This window comes from Myotis daubentonii, chromosome 10 (genome assembly GCF_963259705.1).
Source record: "Myotis daubentonii chromosome 10, mMyoDau2.1, whole genome shotgun sequence".
Classification (NCBI taxonomy): Eukaryota; Metazoa; Chordata; class Mammalia; order Chiroptera; family Vespertilionidae; genus Myotis; species Myotis daubentonii.
The window spans coordinates 38,910,566-38,931,838 of record NC_081849.1 but is presented as its reverse complement, the minus strand read 5'-3'; the positions used below and the strand labels follow the sequence as shown (position 1 = coordinate 38,931,838).

General features: G+C 58.9%; 1 pseudogene; it reads right to left on the bottom strand.

The window, feature by feature from the left end:
- Positions 1–682: 682 nt before the first annotated feature.
- Positions 683–21,024, bottom strand: LOC132211379 (SCO-spondin-like; annotated as a pseudogene).
- Positions 21,025–21,273: the final 249 nt, after the last annotated feature.

Genomic DNA, 21,273 nt, shown 5'->3' with positions numbered 1-21,273 from the left:
CCCTGGGTTTTGCCGGGTTCTGTGCTTGGGGCGGACGTGCTCCGTCTCAAGACGCTTGTGAGCACTGGTTTAAAGGCTTTAAAAGTGATGGTTTCTATGCTGGTCTTCAAACCTTTTCGGTTGACCTGGACATTCTCTGTCTTTCACATAGAAATCGTCACCATAAGCTTCCCGAAGTATACGATAACTTTCAACCGCACTTTTCTTCAAAATAAAGTAGTGAATTAAAACTTCCTGCAAATGCTCTTTTTTTGGAATGAAATTTGACATTTTTAAGCGTAAAAATACCTATGATGTTAACACCTTCAGAAAATCTGACATATGAAGTTTGGAAGCTTGTTATCAATACAACAAAATAGCATACATATCAAATCGCATATATATCAACATATGTGTAACTCCATCTATTGAAAAAAAATCCTTACTTACTATTGACCGGTACACCCAGTAGGTGTTCAATAAATAACACAAGAGAACAGAGCATTCAATCAGACATGAATCCTAAAGACCTTCTAGGCCTATGACCATTTCACAAATGGAAAAACGTGACTGCCCAGGGAGGCATGAACATGACTGGCCCAAGCCATCTGCTGGTTGCTGGCAGAGCTGGGCCACCACCCCTGAGTTCAGCGCTCTGTCCTTAGTCAGCTGTACCGAAGACCCCCTCAGACTCTCCCTGTCTCTAGCCCCATACCCTTGGCTCTGTCTCTGCCCAGGCCCCACCTGTCTCCCAGTCCCCAAGGAGCTCTGCACAGGAGGCAGGGCCCTGGGCACAGTCCAGCCACTGCTTGTTGCTGGAACACACACCAGGCATTGGGCCTGAGGACACAGAAATTGACAGCCCAGCCCAGACTCACTCAACTCTCCCCCAGGCTCCCAACCTGGGAGAGGTACTAGTTCCCGGTACAGCCAGGGAGGTCACAGGGCTACACAGGAGCTCAGGGAGAGGGGTCCCTGGGGTGACAGGGAGGGGTTGACAGGGCCCTGGGTCAGGTGGGGATGAGAACTGAGGGCATGGGTGCAATGGAGAGGTGAGTCCCCAGGGCCCTCACCTGCACAGGGCTGCAGGCCACAGGTGGAGAAGTCTACAGGGCTGTTCGGGCCACTGCCTCACGTGCGGTTCCGGAAGCCACCACCACAGGGCACGGAGCACGGAGACCAGGGGCCCCACTCCCCACTGGGACCTGGAGTCGCCCCTGGTCACTGTGGGCCCTGCCCTCTGACACCCAGCCCACCTTCTCCTCCCACCTACACACCTGGGCACTTTCTCCCCTGGATCCCAGACACCCTAGATCACCCCCTCCCTTCCCTCATCCATCCCTAGGGGACCTCACACCTTCTCTGGAAGCTCTTGGATTTGGCCTGGAGCAAGGCTGGCCTCCAGGGAGGTCCCCTCTCAGGGCTCCCTGGGGACATCTTTGTGGCATCTCTTAGGGAGAGCCCTTGGACCTCTCTTGGGGTGCACAGGGAGTGGGGGGATTTGACTGGAAGTGTTCTCATCTCCTCTCTGGAGGGTTCCTGGACCTCAGTCCCAGCACTTACCTTGACATGGCCGCAGGCTACAGAATTCAGCCTCCATATTGGGGCCCTGGCATGCAGCACCCCCAAAGGCTGCCGAGGGCGCAGTGCCTGCCCAGAAACGCCACCGGATCCCTACGTTGCAGCTGCGGCTGCAGAGACTCCACAGTGTCCAGGGGCTCCAGCCACAGGCCACTGCCAGGGTTGGAGTGGGGGGAGGGGCACAGTAGGTGTGAAAGCAGATCAAGCCATCCCTGGACCCCCAATTCCCTGGGGAATCATTGAGGACCCCCAGAGTTGATCTCTGAATGGGGTCAGCATCCCCTCTGGTCCCTGAGGACCCTGCGGGTACCTGGGCAGGGCTTGGAGGTGCATGCCATCTCGCCAGAGACACAGGTACTGCAGAGAGAGGGCCCATCATGGCCACAGTCAGTCCCTGCCCCTGGAGCTCTGGGTCCCTGACCCAGGGGAGGCAGCTGGGCTACCATGTCCACCGCAGAGGACAGAACTGGGGGTCTGGGCAGTAGAGCGAGTTGCCCAAATCCTACATGAATTTCACATGTGACCCAGGATTGTCAGTAGGAGCAGCAGCCCACCTTCTGTGAGCTCCCAGACGCCCTGGCACCAGGCAGCCCTCGATCTCGTGTTTTTATCAAGGAGTTACCTTTTCATACTTTATATCCCATTTGTATTTATTAAACAGTGTTTAGAAATAACTTTGAGTGACTATCCAGGGACAGGTAGGAGCAATTTAGAGAAGGTAGGTCCTAACTTGAATCTTCTGGGGAGGAAAATGGTGTACTTTTCTCCAATAAATGTTTTAAAGCCCACTTGTCAAAGAAAAACAGTCTGAGAGAAAAAATCAAAAGGGAAAGGGGCGGGGGGGGGGTGATGAAGGAGAAAATTGAGGGAGGAGCCGGATGATAAAAATAAATAAATAAATAAAAAGGAAAATGAAGAAAATGAAATGACATTGAAAGAAAGGAAAATGAGAAAAGAGGGAATGGGGTTAGCTTGCCCTCTGGTGGCAGGGCCTGGTATAAGCTTTGAATACTGGGTGTTTCTAGGTTTTGGAGTGGAAATCAGTGGAAATTCAGGAAAGAAAAGCAAAAGTAATTGGAGGAATAGAAGCCCCTACCCAGGCTCTAGTCCAGTGATGGCGAACTTATGACACACGTGTCAGAGGTGACACGCCAACTCATTGTTTTGGTTGATTTTTCTTTGTTAAATGGCATTTAAATATATAAAGTAAATATCAAAAATATAAGTCTTTGTTTTACTATGGTTGCAAATATCAAAAAATTTCTACATGTGACACGGCACCGGAGTTAAGTTAGGGTTTTTCAAAATGCTGACACGCCGAGCTCAAAAGGTTCGCCATCACTGGTCTAGTCCCATCATAAATCGCTTCACTTATCTGAGCCTCAATCTTCCCATAAGTCAAATGGGCATGACAATTCCTTACAGACTCTCATTCACTCTGGCACCATGGAGGCATGCTGAACACACTCTCCCACCCCCATCTCCAGAGCATGTGAATCCACACCTGCTCATCTCTGGAGCCTCCAAGCCCCTGTCCCTCCTCCGCCACCTTTTGCCCTGACTCTGGTGGCTTACCAGTTGTTACAGGAGTTGAGGTGAGCCACTGCTCCCGGTTCGTAGACATGCCCGTGCATCTGGCAGGGGCACCGAGTGCGGGGTAGGCAGCTGGCATTGTGCAGGAAAAGGCCAGGGGGGCAGGTGCAGCCAAGGGCACAGAAGCTGGTACATTCCACCCCTGGGCCCTGTGCCAGGCACAGCCGAGAGCACAGACCCCCCTCTAGGCGACATTGCTCAGCTGAGCGGAACACCATCTCTCCTGGGCACTGGGCTGGATGGGAAGACAGAGCTGGTCTCAGCAGGAGTGAAGGCAAGGGCTGGGGAGGGAAGGACAGAGGGGAACCTGTATGCAGGTTGACTGGTGACGGCCTGTTGACAGGATGGAGAAGCCAGAGGAGGCCCCCTCCCTCGGGCCACAGCTGGTACCTGGTCTCCAGTGGGTAGGAGCTGGAGGAGACACAGGAAATCCAGCAAAGTCTCTCTTAGCTCAAGAGAGGTGTGCGAAGGCGGGGCTAAGTAAGGTCAAATCCCCAGGGACTTGCCGGAGAACAACTGGGAGGGGACCCGGCACCCGTGCACAGCTGCGTGTTGCGGTCCCTGGTCTGGCTGTGGGGTCCCTGGCACTCGGCGTCCCCAGCAGCCGAGCCAGCTGCCGAGCCAGAGCAGCTGCGCCCACGTGTCTGGATGCCTCCATCGCAGGGGGCTGAGCAGGTGGACCAGGGAGCCCACAGACCCCAGGTCTTGGCACTGTCAGGAGGAGCCAAGTCCACATCAGGACAGGACAGAGACGTGCAGGGGATGAAGCACGGGAGGGGCTGGAGCCGTGTGGTATGCAGTGTCTTAACCAAAGCTCCAGCCCCACAAACACCCAAACCTCCAAGGCTGCCCTGAACTCTGTTTCAGGCCAGGCCCACCCTGTTCATCTCACTCGGGGCTTCCTGGGGGGAGGGCGGGGGGGGGAGGAGCTTTGGGACTGTCCCCTCCCAGGTTCGCTTACACCCTGCCCACAGGGTCATTCTCCTTCGCTCCTCACCCACCCTGACACCCAGGCCACCCCGGGGGCAGGACATACCTGGGCACACAGGGCCGGAGAGGGGGGGCTGCTGGGGCTCCGGAAGGACCACTGAATGCTGTGGCCCCCGCAGGGCCCCAGGCATTCAGCCCAGGGGGACCAGGGGGACCAGCCACAGTTCACTGAGAAAGGACCAAGAGTCAGGGGCCGGAGCAGGGGTGGGTGCCTGGCTGGGTGGGACCCCTCGGTCAGGGCCAAGGGTGAGACCTCACGGGCACAGTCGGGGTTGGGCCGGCAGCTCCAGGGCTGCCTGTCTTGGCAGATGCAGAGCTGGCAGTCGGCCTTGATGTGCTGCCCAGGCCAGTAGCGGGCACCATCCACCAGGCAGGGGCACTGCCAGGCCCACACACACTGCCCCTCACTGCCCAGCACTTGTCCTTTGGGGCACCAGCAGCCTACGAAAGGCCCAGCGTGAGGCACCCCTGCAGAGAGCTCAGCAGCCTAGAGGCCCCTCACCTGGGCTGCTGCAGGGCCGGTCAGCAGGGCACACCGTCTGATCAGAAATGTTATCACAGGTCAGAGGGCAGGGGGCACAGGGCCAGAATACTAGCTCCCCAGAGCAGGTGGCATTGGGGCAGCCATCCTGAGGGCAGGGCCCTGAGAAAAACAAGAACCGGAGGTCAGGGCGGGTGAGTGCTAGCAGCCCCTCCACGTTCCCCGCACCATTCCCTCCGCCCTTCCACTCACGGGTCTGGTTCCACTGGGGGGTGCTGTGAGGGCCCCCAGGCAGCATGACACAGGCCTGGCCCCCATTCTGGGGTGGGTGGCACTGTCGCTGCCGGGTCATGGTGCCCTGCATGGCTCAGAGCACAGGGACCAGGGAGACCAAGAGGTCCGTTCACCGTCCACGGTGAGGAGGGACCCACAGGCAGGGCACCATGAGGTCTGGGTAGCAGCTCAGTGGCCTTCCTCACCCAGTCTCTCCGGGCCCCACCAACTCCACTGCCCTCCCAGGTGCCCAGCTCTTCACCTGGGCAGGCAGCCGTGAAGCAGGCCTGAGTCTGGTGCTCGGGGCCGGGGCAGAGCTGCAGCACCGGGAGCCTGGGCGGGGAACAGTGGCGGCTCCGGCCCTGCACCCCAGGCCCACTCGTGTGGCTGCAGGACCCCCACGGGCTCCAGGGTCCCCAGGCCCCACAACCCTGCTCTTCTGGGGAGAGCTCTGCCTCTCCTGCCATTTCACAATCAGGCTTCTCATCGCACACCTGGGGAAGGAACGGGTCAGGGCCCCTTTCTCCTTGGGTGGCACAATGGCTCTGCCCCCTGCACCACCGCTCCCCACCCCTCACCTGCTGGAAACTGATGCAGAGGCTGTGGGGCAGGAGTGTTCCGGGCAGGGAACGCCTGTCCTGTTGGGGCCTCCCGGGACGGGCAGCCCCTCCGAAAGGAAGAGGAGATAAAACACAGTCAGGGAGGGAGAGAGAGCCACCTCCTGCCCCCACCCCCACCAGCCTTGGCCTCCATCAGGGAAACCAAGTTCTATGCCACAGGCCAGCTCATCCTGGCCCTGGGGACAGTCAGAGCTGCTCCAGATGCAGGCACAGCTGGGGAGGTCCCTGCATGGGGGCAGCTGGGTGGAGCCTGTGGGCACAGTAAGGGTACTGCTGTGTGCCTACCCCTCCCGTCCTCTCCCTGCAGAGGGTCTGTAGGGGGAGAGGGGTTGGAAAGAGGCAGAGCCAACCTGGGCCCCCGCACCTGGCTCAGAGATGCTTTGGGGAGGGGCCCAGGAGGGGCAGCCAGGCCCAGGTGTGAACAGTAGCCTCCCCCACCCAGGGAAGACGCTGGACGTGAAGGGCTGACTTGCAGGGGCACAAAGGGAACCCCTAAGTCTGGGGAGCAACTGGGGGTAGCCCTCAAACAGGCCCACTCCCCATGCCCAGAAAGCACCCCCCCCCCGCCCCCTTTATCATTTCTTGCCCAAATGTAGGCAAAGACAAAAGCCCTTTTCTTCGCTCCCTTGGGCCTGGGCGGAAGGGCAAGAGTTCTCAGAGTTTCATGAGGAGACTGCTGCCCCAGACCTAAGTCACTCTAGCTGGCAGCCACCCCAGCCGCAGGGAGCGAGGGTCCACTGGGGTTGGGGGTGGGGGTGGACGAGATGGCGGGAGGGGCTGCGCCGGAGGACAGGGGCTCACCGCAGGCGTCTGGGCCCTCGTCCGAGCCCTCGGGGCAGAGGGGCACGCCTTCGCACAGCTGCGCGGGGCCAGGCAGTGTGGGCCGCGGGCACAGGCCACGTGGTGGCGCGCACAGGGCCACCGCAGCCGCGCTCGTCGCTACCGTCCGCTCAGTCCTCCTCGCGGCCGCGGGGTGCACTCGCCGCTGCCGCACGGGAATTCCACGGGGCCGCCAGGGGGCGCTGCAGCGGGCACCGCGCTAGACCCGGCGGATAGACAGCGCTCCCCAGCCGGCCTGGCCCTTCCTTCTCCACCACCGGCTCCGCTCCAGCTACAGGCCCGCCGGTCCCTGACCTGAGCCCTGCCCTCGCCCCACCTCCGAAACCTCCCCGAGTCCATTCGCTTCCCCATTTTGCTGCCCTATTGGTTTTCCAAAAGCTGTCCCCCCTCCTCCAGGAATTTCCATTACCCTCCCCTCAGCCCAGAGGGGCCTTGAACGTCAGGAAATAAGGTTTGGACTCTTTCAGCTCCCTCAAACACGTTCACTTCTTTCATTCTGGTGTCTTCAGGAGGCTGGGTCGGTGCTCTGTTCCTTCCAGTCCAGCAGGTGCCCCAAATCCTCCCTCTGAGATGCCCTCCTGTCCCTCCACCCCCAGGCCTCCACACTCCAGCTTTCTCCCCGAGGAGACTCACCAGGGCTGGTGCTGGCCAGGGGAGCTGGTGCCATCTCCCAGGAGCCAGCGGAGGGACTGGGCAAGGTGCCAGCAGGGGGCGTGGGCAGAGAGGGGAGGGGGCAGTGCCCAGGCCCCTCATCTGCTCCATCTGGGCAGTCCCAGATTCTGTCACACAGCTGGACGGCCCCCACGCGGGTGCCATCGATGCCGGACACCTCCCCAGGGGTGCAGTTCACCTGCCCTGCAGCCAGGGAAAGGAGGAGCCGGCCCCAGGGCACTGCCCCTTGTTGTCACTGTGTGCGCCCACTCACACACCCACAGGTGCCAACTTCCCAATGGGACCCTGGATTGGGGAAGGAGGAGAGGCAGGCAGTTTGGGGCTCACAAGATAGGCCTTGTGGGAAGGGTGCCTGGTGGGCTGGAGACTGAGCCAGGACCACCCACCCACACAGGACTCCTTATCAGCAGCATCTGGACAGTCAGGGTGTCCATCACAGAGCAGGGTTCGAGGCAGGCAGCGCCCGTCAGCACAGGCCAGAGAGTCCTGAGGGCATGGGCAGCCCTGCTCATCTGTCCCGTCTCCACAGTCGTCCTGTCCATCACAGAGCAGGGCCAGGGGCAGGCAGTGGCCGGAGCTGCAAGATATCTGCCCCTCCCTGCAGCCTGCAGTGGCACAACCTGGTGTGGGGCAGATAAGCAGGCTTAGGATGCCAACATAGGGTCCCAGAGAAGTCCCTCACCCCAGAAAGACCAGAACACATCTGCCTACGAGTCACCGCTGCTGGTAATGGGAGCAGCAGCTTGGGAGGTTGTCCTAGGATACATACGAGGATCAACCTGTCATTCAGCCACTGCCGCACACAGGCAGACACTCACCCTCCTCATCTGAGCCATCGCCACAGTCGTCCTGGTTGTCACAAAGCCACTCGTGGGGTACACAGCGCCCACTCTCCTGGCACAGGGCCTCCCTCTGCACAGCCAGGCACAGGCTCCTCGCAGCGGGTACTGCCACCCCCACAAAGCCACCCACTTCCCTGGCACGTGCTGAGCACATGATGTCCTGCGATCAGACGCAGCTCTGGGACAGCCCAGGGGTTACGGGGCTCCCCCAAGCCCCCCACTCACCAGTTCCCACAGGCCTTCTGCAGCACCGTTCCTGGTGGGAAGAAGCTGCCCCCCCTCGCCCCTCCCCCCCCTCACAGGAACAGAAAGTCAGCTCCACCCAGACGCCTCCTCAGGTCACAGAGGGCAGGGCTTGGAGCACAGGGCACAGCAGCCCTCACGCCAGCCCTGTCACCTGTGGCCTTGTGGCCCCTTCCCTGTCCCATTGCCCCTCCCCTCTCCCATTCGGACCCTACCCACCATGCAGCAGAGTCCCCTCAGGGCAGAAGCAGCCCTCCCTCCACACAGGTGACAGCCTGGCAATGCCACCAGCTTCAGGACCATGGTCATGGCAGGTGGGGGGACACGTGGGGCCACAGGCCTCATACTCCTGGCCTCCGTCACATTGCAGAGCTGGGTGGAGAGGAGCGAGGCTTGGTCAGCAAGGTGCAAGGGCATCAGGATGCAAAAGCAGAAGGCGAGCCGGCCCAAGGTGACGGCCCTGAAGGGCATGGGGCCATGGCGTAGACTCCTGCTGAGACCGTCCCAAAGCTGTTTACAACACACGGGTTCTACAGTGCAGCAAACATAGCATGTTCGGCTGGGTGCGGTGGGACTGGGCACCAGGGACTGAGCACAGGGCACACTCGCGGCAGAGCTCCTGGCTGCGCCAGCGCACGTGGAGCCCGTGTCGGGAGCATTCGTCTGCGTAGATGGCAATGGCAGAGCACAGACACTCACAGTCGCCTCCTGAATCACAGCTGTGGGAGGGGTCGGTCAGCCTCAGCAGCCGCTCTCCACGGCCACACGCCCCTCCCACCCGGTCCCCGGGCCTGCCGCTCTCGCTCTCACCCGCAGGCATCATAAACACACCACTCATAGTGCTGCTGTGGGGGTATCTCCGCGTGGCCCCGGGCAAAGAGTGGCTGCAGCAGCACCCCGCAGCGGGAGCGAGCCCAGGGGGCCCGGTGGGCACCTGCAGGTACAGCGCTGTGGACCAGATCCCTCCGCAGCGCCCAGTCTCCATTCCCCCAGGTTTCTGCAGCTGCACCCACTCCCTTTCCCATCTCCCGCCCTTGCTCACGGTGCAGGGGTGTGGCAGGTCCCCTGGCTCAGGGCACAGAGGACTGAGGCGCCAGGAGTGGGCGGCCAGCTCAGCAGTGGGCTCCAGGGCTCCCTGGCGGCTCCGCAGGGCGTTACTGGCATCGCCATCAAAGTCTCCACACAGCCCAGCCACACGGCCGCGGAACTGCGGGGACAGCTGCACCAGGACCCGGGTGCCTGAAGAAAGGCAGCAGGGGGCCGACTGTGCAAAGAAATGACCCGCTGGCCTTCGTGGGGGCCCAGAGCAGGGGTAAGACCAAGGACGCTATTGTTGGGGCCTCCTGACCACCTGCATGAGTGCCGCCACCCAATAGGAGGCGCTGCTTCACTCTTTTTTTTTTTTTTTTTTTTTGGAGGGGGGAGCCTACTCCCCTAACTACACCCAGGTTGGGGGACAGGAAAATTCTCCAAATGGGCAGATTCCAGCCAGGCTCCAGGTCAGACTGTGACACCCACCAGCCCCAGGGGACTCCGTGGCTGGAGGCTCAGATGTCAACCCCGCTGTGCTGACCACCAGACTCCTTCCCACATTCGGGGTTATTTTGGTTTCCAGTTTCTCAGTAACAGTCATTTCTAAAACACCAACCACTTTTTTGGGTGGTGGGTTGTTAGGAAATTCGGTATTTTCTAAATGTTTCTTCGGTGAGGAGGTACTGATTTCATAAGTAACAGGAACACAACTCTGACCACTGAAAACTCTGACCACTTGTAGGGAGGAGGAGTCTAGGGGAGTTAGACCCCTGGGTAAGGCAGGGGAGGGTCAGAGGGTGAGGGATGGGGCCTGACCTCCATCCCAGGGCAGGGAGAGGCCCAGGCGGGTGGTGAGCAGCAGGAAGAGGCCAGCCTGGCCAAGGCTCAGCCCAGGGCCTGTGTAGACCTTGGGGGATGTTACACTCACCCCATTCACTGTCACTGCCCGGCCTCTGGAGGAAGAGGGAGGCCATCAGGCCCGGCCTTGGAGTAAGGGGCCTCCCAGATCCCCATGGGGTCCTTTCCAGCCTCCCCTCCAACCTTCCTTTTACTTCTCTAGCTACGTGACCTTGGGCAGGCCATGAGCCCTCTCTGGGCCTTAATTTCTTAGAGCCTTCCAGAATGATGACTCCCAGCCAAGAGAGGGGGTGCCAGCTGCACGGCACTGATACAAGCCGGGGAGCCATGGAGAGCCCGGGCCTCAGCCATCCCTAGAGCTGTGAGGCCATCCAGCGTGCCCCTCCCTGGCAATGCCACCCTTCAATGTCACAGTCACCTCTGAGCATGTGGACAACGGTGCTCTGCAGCCGCACTCAGTGTCTTGGTGCAGGTGAGGCCGCTGGTCCCGCAGGGCACGTTCTGGGCCCGAGACTGTGAACTGGCCACTGGCCTCTCGCACCAGCAGGTATTCGCAGGCCCCAGGGAAGGTGAGGGCTAGCCCATTGAATGTCACATAATGGGGGGCACCCGATGCCTGGCCCATGCAGTGCCACTGCCTGCCCTGACACACGCTGTGGGCAAGGGGAAGGAGGAAACAGAGTCATGAGGACAGGGATCGGCAGCTGTATCCAAGGGAGAAAACTGGTCAGATTCCAAGCAACTCCAGAGAGACCCTCAGCTTGGGGATCCTGGAGGGTCCCATTGTCCAGGCAGTCTGGTCCTCCCACCCCACCCATTGCTCCAGCCCCAAGCCAGGGGTCACAGGGTCAAAGGTTACAGGTCACAGGGCTGGGCATACCAAATGTTGCAGTCCTCATGGATGGTGGCATTGGGTGGATACCACCTGCCGCCATGGCGGCAGAGACAGAGCTCAGGAGGCACACAGCACTCGTCCTGGGCAGAGGCCAGGGACAAAGGGGCACCTTAGAGGACAACCCAATGCCCCGCCTACTCTTTTAGACAGCCAGGGGGGCAGGGCAGTGCCCTATGCAGCTCCCCCCAGACTTATCAGCAAGACGGTGCCTGGGGGACAGACACAGTCCCCTGTGCTGCCTGGGGGGCAGGAGTGGTTGTTACTGGGGCTGTCACAGGTGAGGAGGCAGGCACCAGGGGCACAGACAAGCTCATGGGGACAGAATGCCCACTGGGGGCTGCGGCGACGATCACTACAGTTCCAGAGGCCCCTGTCCTGGCACACACTGCGGACACAGAAGGAAAGTGAGAGGCAGTCCAAGGCTGGCCTCATCTCCAGGGGCCTGGTCTGACCTGGGAGAGGCTCAGGAACTCAGTGGTCCCAAGCCCCTAACGTCTACTCCAGAGATCTGAGTGTCCTCCCCCAACACCCCAGTTGTTACAAGCACAAGGACTGAGGCTGTTCCCAGTGCCCAGCCATACCTGGGCTAGATATTGTCACCCCAGCTCCAATGGGGGCCATTCTCTGGACTCTGGGAAGGGGCAAAGATAGTGAGTTACCCACTCCCAGCCCAAGTAGGAGGGGAATTTCACTGAAGTCTCACATTCACCCACCAAGCCCTGGCCCCTGGCCCCTCCTCCATAGCTGTGTGACTTGCTTTTACTTCTCCCTAGCCCTTGGAAGAGCTTCTGGACCACACTCAACTGCAATCCAGAGGTCTGGGTTCTAGACCTTCATGAGCAAGCTGTGTGACTCTGCAAGCCATTGAACCTATCTGAGCCTCAGTTTCTTCGCCTGCAAAATGGGAACAATTCTTCTACTTCCTACTTCCCTAGGTGATTGTAGGAATTAAGGACAATTGGATAAGATCATGTACATTAAAGTGCTCCACTGAGTAACAGTTATCAGTGTTATATCATCCCCACGTGCATGCCATGCTGAAACCCACCTGGCTGCAAGCCCTTTTCTCTAAGTTCCATCTCCTCACCCCCAAGCCTTCACCCCCCACAAAGGTTGCTGTCCTCACCAGCAGTTGCAGTCCTTCATGGTGGCACTGCCAGGGGCATAACGATGGGCTTCAAGCTGGCAGGGGCACAAGCTGGGGGGCACACACTGGCCCTCAGGGTTCCACAGCAGCCCACATTTCTGACCGCACACTGGGGCACACTCCTGGTACTCCTGGTCCCCAGGACACAAGACAGCTGGACACAGAGACACAAGAAGGTCAGGGGCATAGTCATTGCTGCTCTGCCCAGCCCTGGGGACCCCACCACCACCTCCTATGCCTCTGAAAAAAGGTAAGCCAGCAATCTGCCAAGGTCAGAGGTCCTCCTGAGGCCCCACCCCCAACTCCTTTCAAAGTTCTTGGATCCCTTCTGGCTGGGAGGAGGAGACTGGAAATTGGGGGCTGGCTGAGCTGACTCACAGCAGAGGGTCTGGTTCCTCCAGGGAGATGGGGTGCCGGGGTCCAACCCCAGCAGGTCCAGGGGTTCCCAAAGGCGTAGACGGAGTCGGCGAAGACTATCCACCCTCTTCCTACGGTGGATTCCGATCCGTCCCGAGTGTGGGGCGCTTATCTAGGTGTCCCTGTTCGGGCGCCAGATGCCGGGGTCCAACCCCAGCGGGTCCAGGGGTCCCCAAAGGTGTGGATGGAGTCGGCGAAGAAGGAATGGTCTCGATCTCCAGAGAGGTTCTGCTTCGGATCTCCAGCGAGGTTCTGTAGCCATGTTCCCTCGCTAGGTTCTCCAGCCAGGTTCTGTCCAGGCTCTCCAGTCAGGTTCAGTGTCCAGGTTCCAGTCAGGTTCTCCTGCCAATCTCTGTAGTCAGGTTCAGTCCAGGATTCCTTGCCATGTTCTCCCGCTAGGCTCTGTCTCTAGGCTCCGAGGCCAGTCCCTCTCCAGGATCCTCCGGCATGCTCTCTCCAGCGAAGTTCTTCTGTCTCTAGGCTCCGTGTAGGTTCTGTCTTCTTGATTCTGTTCTAAGTTCTGAGTTCTAAGTTCTGAGTCTTGCTGTCTTGTTACATCTGTATTTATACCAGTTGATTCAATCCTATCAATCTCTATTACAAAGGTTAGGGCGTTTCTTATCTCCATTCCAGGGAGAAAAGATTATGTAGTTTAAGCATGATTATTCGTAGTTAAAGGGATTAATTACCCGCCTGGCACTTAGTTGATGGGTTTTATTCCCTCCCTAACTTCAGGGGAAAATCCCTACCTGGGGATTCAACCTTTCTCGGAGAGGTGACCTTGGTTAAAACACAGCCCCAAGAAGGTGAGCAAACATATTAAGAACCATATGCCATATATGCCAGGTCCCTTGAAACAGCAAGGATGGACCGGCTCCCGGCAATGGGGCATCCTCCTGGGCACAGCGGCGAACATAGGCAGCAAGCACTGGGCACAGGAAGTCCCTGCCAGGGGCACAGCCACACACGGCTGCCAAGCAGCGCAGGTGGAAGGGCTCCCCATCCACCAGGCTGTGGCACTCCTTGGGGGAAGAAGAGGAAATGGATCAGCTTCTCCCCACAGATTCCCATTCCCTCTTGTCCCCACTGCCACCTCCCTGCGCTCAGAAGCCCTGTCACAGGAGGGCCTTCCCAATAGCCCAGGAGGAAGGCAGGGCGGGTATTGACCCCATCTTACAGGTGTGAACAGGAGAGCCCCCACCAGCTACCTGGAAGACGGGGCCATGCAGGATGGCTCTGCGAAAACATGGCGCTCAGTGTGGGTGCTGCAGGGGGAAAGAGGGGTGCTGTCCTCTGAGGGCACCTTCCCTTGCCTGCCAGCTGGAACTTGCTAGCAAAGGCAGCAATGCTGGCCTCCACGTCACCGTCACCGGCAGGTGTCAGGAAGTCGTCCTGCTGGTTCCAGGTGAAGGTGCTGCATAGCCCCTGCACCTAGGTCACCCGAGTAGGCAGAAATGGTCAAACCCAGCCCACTGTGGCCTCCCCCAGCCACTCACCTGCCCCCTGGCACACCTGCTGGGCATGGCGGGGGCCCAAGGTGATATAGGCTGCAGGGTCAGACACCCCTCAGAGGACCTGGGCTCCAGGCCAGCGCAGCAGCAGGAAGGTGGAGGAGGCTCAGGAGACACTGAGGCCCTCAGGGCTACTCCAGGGCAGGCCCACGTCCTGCCCATTGGCCAGGACAGCTCCTGGAACTGGGGGCCTGTGAGGGGGCTGCCACGCAGGGCTGGGCTGGGCTGATGAGGTTAAGGGGACAACATATGGCAGGATGGGGCTGTAAAAAGGGAAAGGACTGGGCAGGAGGTGGGAGGGCTGCTCACACTGAGTGAGGGGAGCCCTGGGCGATCACCCATTCCCCCTGAGTACCCCTACGTGCACTGAGGACCACCCTCAGCACCTACTTTGCCTTTGAAGTCAGTCCATACATAGGAGGAGCAAATGCAGGGAAGAGAGATGGAGGGGCTGTGGGCTCAGCATCCGAACTGGAAGGGACCTATCTGGTCTGGTGTCCAACTTCTCAGAACTTGCACTCCCCACCCCCAAGGATGGAGCAGAAGATGCCTTGGAAGTTTCCCAAAGGACTGTGTCTGCTTCGGAGATGGGGAGCTTAGGGGAAATGGAAGCAACGAGTTTGGTTTGGGGAATCTGAGGGGAGGTTTGCGATTCAGAAACCACAGGGCAGTGTGGACAGAAAGTGCTGGAATGAGCCAGAGTCTGCAGGGAGAGGAGCAGTAACAGGAGGCTGCTAGGGCCTGAGCCACAGTTCTGAGGGCTGTCGGGAGGGAAGGCCTAGTACAGTGATGGCGAACCTTTTGAGCTCGGCGTGTCAGCATTTTGAAAAACCCTAACTTAACTCTGGTGCCGTGTCACATATAGAAATTTTTTGATATTTGCAACCATAGTAAAACAAAGACTTATATTTTTGATATTTATTTTATATATTTAAATGCCATTTAACAAAGAAAAATCAACCAAAAAAATGAGTTCGCGTGCTCACCTCTGACACGTGTGTCATAGGTTCGCCATCACTGGCCTAGTAGGTAGGTGCCCTGTGAGCCAGGCTACCTGAGTCCCTGAGCTGGATGTGGGCATTCCCCTGGGAGACAGAGATGGCGTGGAGGCAGCTCCCAGAGTCGCAGGCTCCATGCTCCAGCACGATCAACAGCTGCCCCTTGGCCAAATCCTGGGGCAGATGGTGAGGAATGGAGGGAGGGGCACACCTGAGAACAGGTGTCCTACAGACCACCTCCAGTAAACATGTGGAGGTAGATCCCACTAATGTGTGCTGACCACTTTCCAGCCAACCAGACTCACATGTGCATCGGCACATGTGAATGTGTGTGTGTACACCCACATGTGTGTCTGCATATGTCTGCGTGCTGGGATGAGATGGCCCCCTTCTTTACTCCCCCTGGGTATGTATGCTCATGTCTGTGTGTGTCTATGTGTATGCACATGCTAAATCAATCTATATGCATATGCAGGAGCATATGTCATCTGTGCACACCTGTTTGTGCTTGTGTGTGTAAGAACATGCCTAGGCCTGAACCTGAGATGTCACTCAATTTTACTAGGGGACCAAGAAAGTCCCTTATTGGCCCTGGGACTATTCTGCACGAAGTAGCTTGTGACAAACCCACCCTGTCCAATTTGTGAGACAGGACTGCAAGCATGGATTTTGCTTGGTGCCCCTGGATATGGTGGTGAAGACAGCAGTACTTTCACAGGAACCTAAACAGGAGGTGAGAACCCAAAGGGGAGACTACATGGTGTCTGCTGCAGCCATCCTCCCTCCAAAATCGGTTCCCCCTCAGCTTCTCCCTGGACAACTGTGTGTATTTTGTTCACTTATTTAGTGGTTTCTTGCAGGGGTGGGGAACCTTTTTTCTGCCCAGGGCCATTTGAGTATTTACATCATTCTGGAGCCATACAAAATTATCATCTTAAAAATTAGCCTGCTGCCCTAGCCGGTTTGGCCCAGTGGATAGAGCGCCAGCCTGTGACTGAAGGGTCCCGGGTTCGATTCTGGTCAAGGGTATGTGCCCGGATTGCAGACTCATCCCCAATAGGGGGCGTGCAGGAGGCAGCCTATCAATGATTCTCTCTCGTCATTGATGTTTCTATCTCTCTCTCCCTTTCCTAAAAGTATTTTTTTAAAATTAGCCTGCTATATTTGTTCAAACATTAATTAACTCACCTCTAATGCCTTGGCAGGGCCAGACCAAATGATTTAGCGGGCCCTACACGGCCACAGCCCCACCCTTGCATGGTCATTTCTCCCTCACAGCAGCCCTATGAAGAGGCCTGCTCTAGTAAGATTCGCCTACTCCTCTCCCCTGCGCGGAGTTAGTTCCCCCCAACGCCCCAACCTCACCTGCACCAGGATGGAGGAGAAGCTCCGCCCATCAAAGGTGTGGTCGTGCCGGTCCCCGCCCACCGCCCACCGCGCACTCTGCAGGGCATGGGGCCCGAGCGCAGAGCCACCGGCCGTCCTAGCTCAAGCTGTGAGCACAAGGGGTGAGAGAGCGCCCTCTGGACCAGCCGGTTGGGAGGGTTATGCTGAGCTAGAAACGACCTCCGGTCCCCAACACCAGGTGTCTCCCGCCCCTGGCACCTCCTCCTCCCGTTAGGCTTAGAATTAGCTGGTGGAGGTCACCTGCTAGGTCTTTAAGCAGGGCCACCACTTAGGCCATGAGAGGGCGCAGGCCACTTGTGAGAGGTCCCCAGACGGAGAAGCAGGTTGAGGAGATAGCACATGGGAGGGATCCGAGTGGATCGGGCGGTCTCCAAGCCCAGCGAAAGGGCCAGCAGCACCTGCGGACCCAGCACGGGTTGCACAGCTGGCGCACGGTGTCGCCAGGGGCGAGGCGCTGGCGTCGGTAATAGCAGGGACACTGGGAGGCAGGCCCAGGCGCAGTCAGAGTACAGTTGGTCTCCGGCGCACAGGCGCTCTGCAGGCACAGGCGTGGGCTGTGAGGCCCAGGAGCCCCCCTCCTCCCGCCAGACACCTCTGGGCTGAGGAGCCTGGAGGCCACGCTGGGTGCCCAGCGGGTGCCAGAGCACTCAGAAGTAGGGGTCACACGATGGCCCTCCCTCAGTTCCCAATCCTGCAGGGCAGGAGGCCTGGAGGCACAGGCAGGAACCCTACCACAGAAGCCGGGCTGCCTCCAGGCACGCGGATGTGACGCTTGGCACAGTCCTGGGCATAATTGGCCAAGGTGGCACACACAGCCTCCCGGCGGCCCTCTCCCCCACTGCCTGCTGGGGCCCCAGCACAGTAGGCAAAGAGGCAGGCCTCATGGTACTCAGCAGGGGGAACCTTCCGAGAAAGGACAGCCCCTCAGCCAACCAGCCGACCCCTCCTCTTGCTTCTGTCTTGCCCACCCAGGTTTAGAGCCAACAGATGAGGGCTGTAAAGGACCTCACAGTTCATACATACGAGCAGTCTCATTCCCCAGAGGTAAAACCCAGGACAGAGAGTAGGAGGGCTTGACCAATGGCAGGACCAGATTCCCCATTTGGCACCTCTCCAGCACCTCCTCTTTTCAGTCCCTCTGATGCCAGACACTATCTCCACCCCCACCTATACCTGGACAAGGCATTCTCTGAATGGACCATCCAGCAGCTGGTGGCATACATCTTGGGCTTCGGCCCGCAACTGGCCAGCCTCCGTGCCCACCTCGGTGCCCCTCAGAGACTCCTTGCAACCCTGTGCTGCCTCCACTGCATCCAGACACCCAGCCTGGGGACAATCGGAGTCAGGACAGGGGGCAGGGATGAGGCACATTCACAAGGACACCAGGAAAATAGCCACTGCTTTCACAGCTGCTTCAAAACTCCACCGTCATGACACACAACCCACACACCATCCCCGTTATGATGGGGAGGGGCAGCAAAGTGGCAAGCCAGGGGTCAGGGCAGGGGAGCTGGCATCACTGTCAACCCACAGGCAGGAGGTTTGATGACTAGCTGATTAACCAAAACTGGTTGGTAACCAGGTCAGTGAGTGTGTCCCCTGGGTGTAGGGAGCCAGGGCTGTGGACAGCACCTTACACTGAGCTCCTGTGGGACCCCGAGCCTGCCTTTTCTTCCCTGAAGATCTGGGCGAGGCCCAGGAACTGTCTCTTGCAGGAGACAGAACAGAGGCTTGAAGGTGTCAGAGAAGCTAGGCGTGGGTGGGCAGGTGGGGAGCAAGGGAGCCCAGGCTCCCTGAGGGCTGCATCTCACCTCTGAGTCAGGCAGCTTCCAGGAATTCCCAAAGGTGGCAGCTAATGCAGCCAGCCCCCCTCCTGGCTCCAAGAAGTCATCTGGGGGAGGGAGAAAGCAGAGGTGCTGTCTGAGGCCTCAGGTCTTCTCTTCCCTCCTACACCAGCCACAACACCACACCCACTTACCTTCACGCCGGCCATTGTAGAGCCCACAGAGGCCTTGAGTCTGTCCCGGAGTTCGTGGTCCACAGAAACGGAGATCGAACTGGACCTATCCAGCTGCACAACGACCCCCAGACCCCCTGACTGCTAGCACTGCAAGCTCAGCCCTGGGCAGGGAAAGTGGGGGTCACACTACCCACCCCTCCCACTAGGGCTCAGACTGCCCAGGGAAGGGGAAATGAGGGATTCTCACCATTCTGGAGAGTTCTGCACTTTATATTCTTTAAAGAAGCCCCACTGGTTTCCCATCACAGCCCTCCTTGAGAAGTTCATGAATGCTGGCTTTGGTGCTAGTAGATGGGACAGTTTCTTACCAGAATTTTTGTCCTGGTTGTGGTCCATGGAGTGAGATGGGAGTGAGGTTGTGTGTGTGTGTGTGTGTGTGTGTGTGTCCCATCTCCTAGCACCAAAGCCTTCCTCACAACACTGTGGGAGGCAGGTGGGGGAAACTGAGGTTCAGAGAGGTTAAGTGGTTAAGTAGACCAGCCTGGCAGAAGGACTCGCCCCAGGTCACCTTGTGAGGGAGCTGGTGGGGGTTGGTTGCAGGTGTGGGGGCGGGGACTAGGTCCATAACACCTGGCTCTTCGGCTGGCTCCATCATTCCCAAATGCCTCCCAACAGCGGTGGGGGTCAGGGAGGCAGCAGCAAGCTCAGTCCCCAGCTGCCCCTTCTGAGCCCCACCCTGGGTGTGGGCAGACTGTCCCTCACCAGAGAGCAGCTGAGACTCCCCATCAGGTACCAGCTGCCCATTCACAGAGACATTTCCACCCTGAATCAGCACTTCCTCTGGTCCCATCATCACCCGGACCTGGGAGGAGACGGGTCATGGGTGAGATGGTCAGTGTCTCTCCTCCTCCCACACCCAGCTCCCTCCCCGTCTCCGTTCCCAGCTCCATCCCTGTCTTCATCCCCAGCTCCCTCCCTCACCGGCTGACAGTGTCCAGGCGGGGGACAATGGCCCCTGGGCCTGATGTGGACAGCCCAAGTGGAGTAGCAGGTGGCACAGGTGGCCGAGGAACGCTGGCTCTGGCTCCAGAGTTGGGCCGCGGCCCCTGCCAGGGGCTGCAGCAGGGCTGGAGACTGGGTGCTGCCTGGGGGAGAGGCACCACCGTGAGCCTCTAAATGTGGGGGCGGAGGGTGGAGGAAGCAGGTGGACAGTCACGGTCACTCTGGTGGGCAAGGGATGGGAGGTGACTCATCTGAGAGGACAGGGGAATGGACTTGGGCCTGTGGAAAGGCCCAGAGCTCAAGAACTCCACGTGGGAGTGCCTAGGGAGCGGGTGACAGCTGGGACTGTGCTGCTGACAGGCTTGGGACCCACCTGGAAGCCCTTGGCTGGAGCAGCTGGGTCCCCAAGGCTGGGCACAGCCTTCCGCCAGGCTTCCTGCAGATGCATGAGCTGAGCCTGCCCAGGCTGGCACTGCCACGTGGCAAAGCAGTAGCCCTTGGAGCTGGCTTCTGCAAGGGCTGTGGTGGACACAGGTCAACTTGGGGGCTTAGAGGCTTGGGCTTACGGGAGGCAGCGTGCAGCGGGTGAGCAGAGGGGCCAGAACTGGCCACCCCGCCACAGGGCAGTCTACTGCAGCCCAGCTCAGTGTGTCCAGCCAGCCTCAGCGCACGGTGAGCTGGGAGGCTTATCTCATCTCCATGCCCCCAGGCACCAGCTGCTTGGAACTGGATTGGGCCTGCCTGCACCTCTCACAATCCCCTCAGAGGCTCACTCTCCCTGGAAACCGTCCCCTTCCTGCCCCTGTCTAGAGTGTGTGTGTGTGTGTGTGTGTGTGTGTGTGTGTGTGTGTGTGTAAGTAATTGGGGGGAGGGGGGTGCATGTGTCCCAGGCCACAGTCAAACACTCTGAGCCTCTGATATTTCCACACTCTGAGGCCCTACCACAAATTAACATGAACTCTGGGCAAGCCACCCTCCCTCTCTAGGCCTTGATTGCCTTACCAGTAAAAACTCCAGGGGCCTCCCGGGGATGCTCAGGTGGGACTCAGGGGCTGCATGAATGGTATGAAATTGTGTGTGTGCACATTTTTCTGAGGACAGTTCCATAACTTTTATTAGCTTCCCGGAGGGGGGAGGGTCATGGCCCCACAAAATTTTTACAGCACCAAATGATGGGTATGGTTTTCCAGCCCTAACATTCTGACTGCATGATTGTCTCCTGTTCCCTTTCCTGCCTCCTCCAGCCCCTCTCTCACCAGGAACTATGGAAGTGAGGGTCAGGAAGCAGGCAGAGCTGGAGCTGTTTCCAGGGAGGTTGGATGCTGTGGGGGCAGAGGAAAGACCTGTGCCCTCCCCTCTGTGGTCCCAGTTCTTACTGGTGGTGATTATGTATAGCTGCTTGGACCCACTCTGGTTTCCTTCTGAGTCTCCTAGGGTTCCTGAGGTCCAGAACCAGGAAGCCCTGGCCAGGGAATGAGAGCCTCAGGGAGGAGTGGGAAGGGGTGGGGGGGAGGCAGGAGACAGTGGGGGCAAGGCAGCCGGATGGAATAATCCCAGCTTCCGTCTGGTTGGGAGGGGCAGCAGCAGGTGTTCCAGGGGAATCCTGGTTGCATCCTGGTTACCAGCTCGGAGGACACCCAGGCTGGAATGTGGCCTCCACTCGCTAAACCTGATGTCCCTCATGCATCCCACATGGCCCCCCAGCTGGGGAACCAGAGCCTCACTAGGCATTTCTTCTGGGCCCACCGCGGGTCCTGGGACCAACAGAGGGTGCTGTGAGTTCCTCAGGGAGCTCCTCAAAGGGGTCCTCGGAAAGGGCCTGGACACTCTCCCAGTCCCAGTCTCACATACACACCCGGACACTCTCCCGCACACCTCACACTTCCACTGCAAGGAGACACACCGGTGCTGGCGTCCCACCCCAGCACACAG